This window comes from Babylonia areolata, chromosome 7, assembly GCF_041734735.1.
Source record: "Babylonia areolata isolate BAREFJ2019XMU chromosome 7, ASM4173473v1, whole genome shotgun sequence".
Taxonomy (NCBI): domain Eukaryota; kingdom Metazoa; phylum Mollusca; class Gastropoda; order Neogastropoda; family Buccinidae; genus Babylonia; species Babylonia areolata.
In genome coordinates this window covers 47,374,132-47,382,183 of record NC_134882.1, presented here as the reverse complement: position 1 = coordinate 47,382,183, position 8,052 = coordinate 47,374,132, and positions in this window count along the sequence as shown.

Below are 8,052 nucleotides of genomic sequence, written 5' to 3'. Positions count from 1 at the left end.
TGCTGTCCAAAACCATGATGATCTGTCTCTGTTGTCTCTGTCTCTATGTTTCTGCCTCAGTCTGTCTGTCTGTCTGTCTGTCTCCACCCCTCCCTCTCTCCTCATCTCTCCAATTTACAACTCTTCTTCTACCTCACATTATTTATGTTTCTGTCTGTCTGTCTGTCTGTCTGTCTGTCTGTCTGTCTCTCTCTCTCTCTCTCTCTCTCTCTCTTCCAGCTTCTCTTGCACCTTCAAATTATTTCTCTCTGTCTGTCTGTTTGGAAAACTAGTAAAATGCAAATGAGCATGTACAATTGTGTTAAAGCCTAACATTAGAAGTAACGTGACTGCTGCCTTCACATCTGATCGTACCTTTTGATCTGTGTACTTGTGGCGTGAAACAAGGTGCGGTGTGTAGCCCTGGAGGATATTTGGGAATTTGAGAAAGATGGTTTCACAACAGAATACTAATGCCAGGTGTGAATGTGTATAAATACTTAGGAATGTATTTTTCTACGAAATGTGTTACGAAAGGGAGAGTATTTGGGAACTGGAGAAAAATGGATTTACGACGGAATATTGATGCCGAATGTGGATTGTGAATGTGCCTGAATACTTGGGGACGTGTTTTTCTGCGAGACTCTCTACTGTTGAATGTAACGACCTTGCAAGCAGAGCTAAATGTGCTTTATTGTGCATTATGCACAAATTATGTACTAGTTTATATACTTTGTATTTTGCTGTCTTGTGTTCCATGAACTGAGAAGAAAATTAATCAGTTATATCTATCCATGTTCAGATGGACCATGTTAACTCACTCAGTACGGCCAGTCCTCTCTTCTCCTCTACACAGACCCCTCGGATGTCCAGTGGGTGTCTCAATGACCCAACTTTTAGCTTCCGTCGTCAGACTTGTGGTATTGTTTGTCAACATTCACCTCTTCGGTATATGAGCCTTCCGCTTGTAATATTTTGATGGTGATAATTGGGGTGAAACGCTGTTAACGTCGTCTCTTTCGCCGTTCGTATGGAGAGAGTTAATATCATCCATTAAGGAATATGTTATTAAGCAGTTATCAATTTGCAAACAAAAAATAACTTTCAGAATCAGAAGTACAATATGTAGCTGAGCGACTGTATGCTTGTTTGTAAACTGGAAATGCTGGTAACTGTGTTGTTTATTTATAACCCTGAGATGTTCACTTTCACCAACCTCCTCATGAGGGGCGGTGGCCTATATTGTATAAAACATCAGTGTCTGTGTCTCTGTATCTCTGTGTCTCTGTTTCTCTGTGTCTCCATGTATCTCTGTCTTTGTTTCTGTTTATCTGTCTCTCTCTGTCTCTCTATCTCTGTCTTTACCTCTGTCTTTCTCTGTCTCTCTGTCTCTGTCTGTCTCTCTGTGTCTCTGTGTGTAATCCAAATTATAAAATCACCCAGGAGACTGCATTCTACTGACGCACAGCTTTTCTTGAAACTTTTCGACATACAAATTGAACCAGCTTTGAAATATGGAGCGGACATATGGAGACTCATGTCAAATATCCAAATGGAAAAGGTACATACATTTGCAATGAAGCGCTTTCTTGGTGTCCCATTACACTCATCAAATACTATGATGTATGGCGAAACCGGCAGGTACCCATTGCATATTAGATCAATTGTAAAATGCATAAAATATTGGCTCAAACTAACAAGACTGCCAACGTCACGATTGTGTAGACAAGCATACAAGATGCTGCCACTGCAAGAGGTGAAGGGCAAACAGAACTGAGTATTCCACATCAACAAAACGCTAACGGAACATGGATTCGGTCTTGTTTGGATGTGCCAAGGAGTAGGGCACGAGGGCGGCTTTGTATCAGAATTTAAAGATAGACTTAAGTATGTTTCCAACAAAACTGGTACGGAGAAATAGAGAGCAATGATAGGTATAAATGACTCTATTCATTTAAATCGATATTTCAAACAGAGAAGCATATTAAGATTATAACAAATATATGAGAGCATTTGGACTGAATGCCAACAGAAGATGATTCGATTCAGACATAGCAACATCTCCTTGCCCAATGTGCGGCAAAAGCCCAGACGATGAAAATCATTTCATATTTAACTGCAAAGGATACGATGAATTACGAAAAAAAACTGCACCATACAGCTCCAGTGTAGAGAAAAGATTTGCTCGGCACACTGATGACAGAAAATGAAGATATGATACTCTCACTAGCAAAATATGTATCTGAGGGAATAAATATACGGAAAATGTCCATCATCGGTCCAAATACTCATTCATCAATTAAAAATTAGCATGGGTTCTATAAGGAAAAAAGCATAGATAAAAAGGAAGGGCCACAATTTGATGGTCAATCCCGACATTTCATTTATTTGATGTGTTCGTATTGATATGATGGGTTTTGATGTTACATGCGTAAATATTTATTATATGATTTATATGTAATTTAGTATGTGTTTGTATTGATATGATGTGTGTCGATGTTACATGCGTAAATATTTGTTATTTGATTTATCTGTACTTTGTTTTCTGTGTCCTGTCCAAACCTTGGAGACGAACGACTGAAAAAAGGCAAATTACCCCCTGTCACATGTACTTTTAAGCTAATGACAAAGTGTCGCACATCTCTAATTAGTGTATGTTGTTTCAATTCTGTTTTTTGTTTGTTTGTTTGTTTGCTTTGTTGTTGTTTTTCCTTTCTGTTCTAGTTTATCTGTTTTGTACCATTTTGTTCTGATTTTTATCTACTATGTCACCAGAGCTTCTCAGCTAATGACATTAAACATGTCAGTGTTCAGTGCTCTGTCTCTCTGTCTCTGTCTGTCTGTCTGTCTGTCTGTCTCTCTCTCTCTTCTCGTCCTCCATCTCCAATTATCTCTTGTTTCCAAGCACAGGATGAACGAGAACCTCTCAAAACCACCCTCGCTCCACGGTTTTCCAGATCAATCACAACCTTCTTTCCCCCGAGCAATGCACTTTTGGCCCATCATCGCTTCCGCCGACAGCGCGGCTTCAGTGCCACAGCGGGAGACAAGGCGATGTGGACAATGGGTGACACAGAATCATTGGGCCCCGGCCCACTGAGCACACTTTTCATATGAACCCTTTTAAGATGGTATAACCGCAACAGGAAATGGTATTTGCATCACGAAAAAAAAAAAGGCTAATGCATTCGAAGACAATTAACGGGCGCAACAGCCGAGTGGTTAAAGCGTTGGACTTTCAATCTGAGGGACCCTGGTTTGAATTTCGGTAACGGCGCCTGGTGGGTAAAGGGTGGAGATTTTTACGATCTCCCAGGTCAACATAATTATATGCAGACCTGCTGGTGCCTGAACGCCCTTCGTGTGTATACGCACGTGGAAGATCATATACGCACAGTAAAGATCCTGTAATCCATGTCAGCGTTCGGTGGGTAATGGAAACAAGAACATACCCAGTATGCACACCCCGAAAACGGAGTATGGCTGCCTACATGGCGGGGTAAAAACGGTTATACACGTAAAAGCCCACTCGTGTACATACGAGTGAACGTGGGAGTTGTAGCCCACGAACGAAGAAGAAGAAGAATACAGTCGATACCCCCCCACCACCCCGACCCCTCTGCACCCCCACCCTCCAGCACCCCTACCCTCCCCACCCCTCCCCGCACCCCCACCTCCCAGCACCCCTGTTCGGGAGGATTTCCCAAGAGCGGCAGGTCTCGATTAGTTTTGTGGCTGGTCCATACGGGAAAATGTGGCTAACACTAGGATGGAGAAAGGTTGTAGTTATGACTGCATGTTTAAGTCTCTGAGACAAAAAGAATAATCTGTGCTCCTGACTGACATCATGACGTGGATTTCACGTGTTGATTTTCGTCTGACATCAGAAGCTGGTTTTTGCCGTATTGGCAATATTCTTTTCTTAAAGTTTTTTTTCTATATCCAATCACTGACACTCACCCTCTCCATTTTAGATTTTGTACTCTATCTTTTCCACACTGTCTGTCTGTCTATCTGTCTGTCTGTCTCTCTTCCTTTCTTAGTCCCCTCCCCCTTGCCCCCTCTCCCCCCCCCCCGCCCCCCCGCCCACCTCAACTGCCCCCCTTTTCATTCGAATATACAGAAATGTCGATTTCTAATTAATACTAACAATCATCATTATGATAGGAATGATAATAATCCTAATAATAATAATAATATCATTTATTTTCAGTCTAATATCATCATCCTAGATGAACAGACTATAAATAAATAAACGAACGCATTTCCACTTCCTTGTAAGAATGTTTAGCAATTAATCTTCCTTACTGCATTGTCACACGTTCAATTGCTATACCCTTTCTGAAAAGGTCGAAGGTTTGAATGACACTGAGAGTGGCAAATCAAAAACAGAAGAAAAAAAAAGACATTTGAATTGACATATCCAGACAGATGGAAGAAAGAGACAGTAACAAAGTTTTGAGTCGATGAATGAGCTGAGAACGAAATAGCTTTTTCATCTTCAGAAAGGTTGTCACGCGTTTTGAATTCTCAAGGTAAAGTTCGTTTTAGCTGAAAATAACCCAAGGCTCAGGAGACGCCTGGCCGAATCGATTTGGAGTTGTAGTTCTGATCCGGCGGTCAGAGTTCGAGGCTGTATGTCCGCATGGTGTTGTGCCTTAACCCTTTCATCGCCAGTCAATTTAGAGTACAAAATTCCCCCGTGGTATAAACACAAAAAAGAGAGTGGTTAAGAATAGCTCAAACCATATGAAGCTACCATCATATCATATCATATATGAGAGACACCACACGTAACAATGATAATAATAGTAGCAACAATGATGATAATGGATACTTATATGACAGCATTCCCAGCTTCTCAGCATTGCAGGCAAAGTCTACGCTCGGGTCCTCCTAATTCGCCTGCAGAAACTGGCCGAACGCGTTTACCCGGAATCAAAGTGCGGTTTCCGAGCAGAGAGATCCACGGTAGACATGATCTTCTCCCTTCGCCAAATCCATGAGAAGTGCAGAGAGCAGAGGATGCCCCTGTATGTCGCATTCATAGACCTCACCAAGGCCTTCAATCTCGCCCGCCTCAGAGCAAGGACAAAAGTCCGCGAAGCCCTCACCAGAGATATGCTCTTTGCCGACGATGCCGCAGTTGTGACCCACACCCAGCGGGACTTGCAGTCACTAATGGACCGCTTCTCCCAGGCCTGCAAAGATTTCGGTCTGACCATCAGTCTCAAGAATACAAATGTCCTAGGCCAAGACACGCCATCTCCACCAGCTATCACCATTGATGACTACAAGCTTGAAGCCATCCATCAATTCACTTACCTTGGGTCCACCATCACCGACAACCTCTCCCTTGACACCGAGATCGATAAGAGGATCGGGAAGGCAGCCACAACACTAGCCCGCCTCACACAAAGAGTGTGGACAAATCCCAAGCTGACCACGAAGACAAGGATGGCTGTATACAACGCCTGCATACTCAGCACCTTGCTGTATGGCAAGTGAGGCGTGGACCACACATGTTCGTCAGGAGAAAAGGCTCAATACCTTCCACCTGAGAAGCCTACGGCGCATACTCGGCATCTCCTGGCAAGACAAGGTGACAAACACCGAAGTCCTGACTCGCGCTGGCCTCCCGACCATGTATACCATGCTGAGACAGTGTCGGCTGCGCTGGCTGGGACACGTTCGCCTCATGGAAGATGGTCGCATCCTAAAAGACATCCTTTATGGAGAGCTTGCCACGGGGCAGAGAAGCATCGGCCGCCCACAGCTGAGATACAAAGACGTTTGCAAACGTGACATGAAGGCGCTTGAGATCAACACTGAGTCCTGGGAGGACCTTGCAGATGACCGCAACAGATGGAGAAGCACTGTCAAGAATCAGCTACGGATTGGTGAGGACAAACTGTCAGCTGCTGCAGCAGAAAAGCGAGCTCGCAGAAAAGGGACGGCAGCCGACAGACCAGCATCAGCTTACACATGTGACCGCTGTGACAGAGACTGTCCTCTCGCATCGGTCTCTACAGTCACAGGCGACGCTGCTTGGTCCAAGCAGACAGCCCAGTTAGACATTAGGTCGGACATACTCTATCCATGGTCAGCCATGACCGAAGGAGGCCTACTAGATATGACAGTCTATCCAGAAAACGTATTATTCGTCACACATTGCATCAATGTTTCACTTGTATACACAACAAATATGCATCCAGCAGACTATATGTATAGATAGACACATATACCTACTACATAACAGAAACACATACATACATACATACATAACCCTCCATCCCTTACCACGACCCCCCCCATCCCCATCCACTCACCCCCACACACACACATACACACATATACACACATATATTGGGACGTACATGCATACCTGCAAACACACACACACACAAACACACACACAAACAAACAACACACGCACACACACACACACACACACACACACACACACACACACACACACACACACACACACACACACACACACACACACACACACACACACACACACAGCAACCCAATACATGTATACATGTCAAGCATACCACATGTACAGAAAAGAGTATATATACAATTTGGATGGACATGCCACAATCAGACCTATCGCTGAGAGAATAGGTACGTTCTTGAAACCAGTAAGAAAGGTGATGGAGTTTGCTTGTTGGAAGTTGTAACGGAGTCTGTTCCACGTCTGTGAGGCTTCAAAAGATAAAAAAAAAAAGACTTTTGTCTCTTAGTCTTAGTTCTTTTGAAAAGTATCCCGAGAAAAAAAAAGTAGAGTATGAGAAGAAGAGTAGCGCTAGTGAGACGTCGTATAGACATGGAGGAGTTCAGACAGATCCTCTTGGTCCAGATCCACAGACTGCAGAAAAAGGTCAGAGTCGATAACTTGTCGTCTATTCAATAAGAGGCAGGCAACCACTGGCGAGACAGGAGGAGAGGAGATACATGGTCAGATTTAGAGGCTCTGCAAATGAGTCTGGCAGCGTTACACCGGATTTGTTGAAGTCTTGTCCAACAAATACTTGTCAAGGGCGGTCAAAAGAGAATCGCAGAATTCCAGTCTTGAGAGAAAATGGGACATACATGGGGGAAATGCAAATGTTCTGAACAGGATCCTACGCAAATGGACATGTGTCTGCTGTTGTGATTGTATTGCATCATATCGTATCGTGTGTATCGTATGTATCGTTGATGCATTGTATTGTATTGTGTTGGATTGTATTGTATTGTATTGTATTGTATTGTATTGCCTCATATCGTATCGTGTGTATCGTATGTATCGTTGATGCATTGCATTGCATTGTATTGTATTGTATTGTATCGTATTGTGTGTATCGTGTGTATCGTTGATGCATTGTATTCTATTGTATTGTACTGTATTACTCTTTTGTAAAACAAAAAGATTTCTCTGTGTGAAATAATTTCGGGCTGTTCTACCAAAGGAGAGTGCATCGCTACAGTGAAACCGCCACTTTTCTGTATTTTTGTTCTGCGTGCAATTGTATTTGCTGTCTTGTAAAAGTGGAATTTTCCAATAAAACAATATGCCTGAGACAACCCTTTTGTTGCCGTGGGTTCTTTTACGTGCGGTAAATGCGTGCTGTAAACGGAACCTCAGTTTATCATCTCATGCGAATGACTAACAGTTAACATCACACACAAAGCAGCTCATTTCACATGTATATTATACCTAGATGTTTCGAAAATTTAATGGGAACACAGTAATACTATGGAATATTAAAAATAAAAAAAAAATAAAAATGGCGTGCATTATTGCATTTCGCCTCCCTGTCATATCAGTCTTATCATTATGCTTATCATCATCATCACCATCATCATCACCATCACCATACCATCATCATCACCCTCACCATCACCATGATCAAAACAAGAAATATTAATAACACAACGCTCACTTACCGCATTACAAACTGCTTAAGAAAGCAATCGGTTAAATAGAATCCCTGCTCTGTATGTGTGATAGGTAGTACCTTATAGAAGAAAAAAATACACTGATAAAACCGAACCAGTTTCTATACATGTCAAATGTACGTA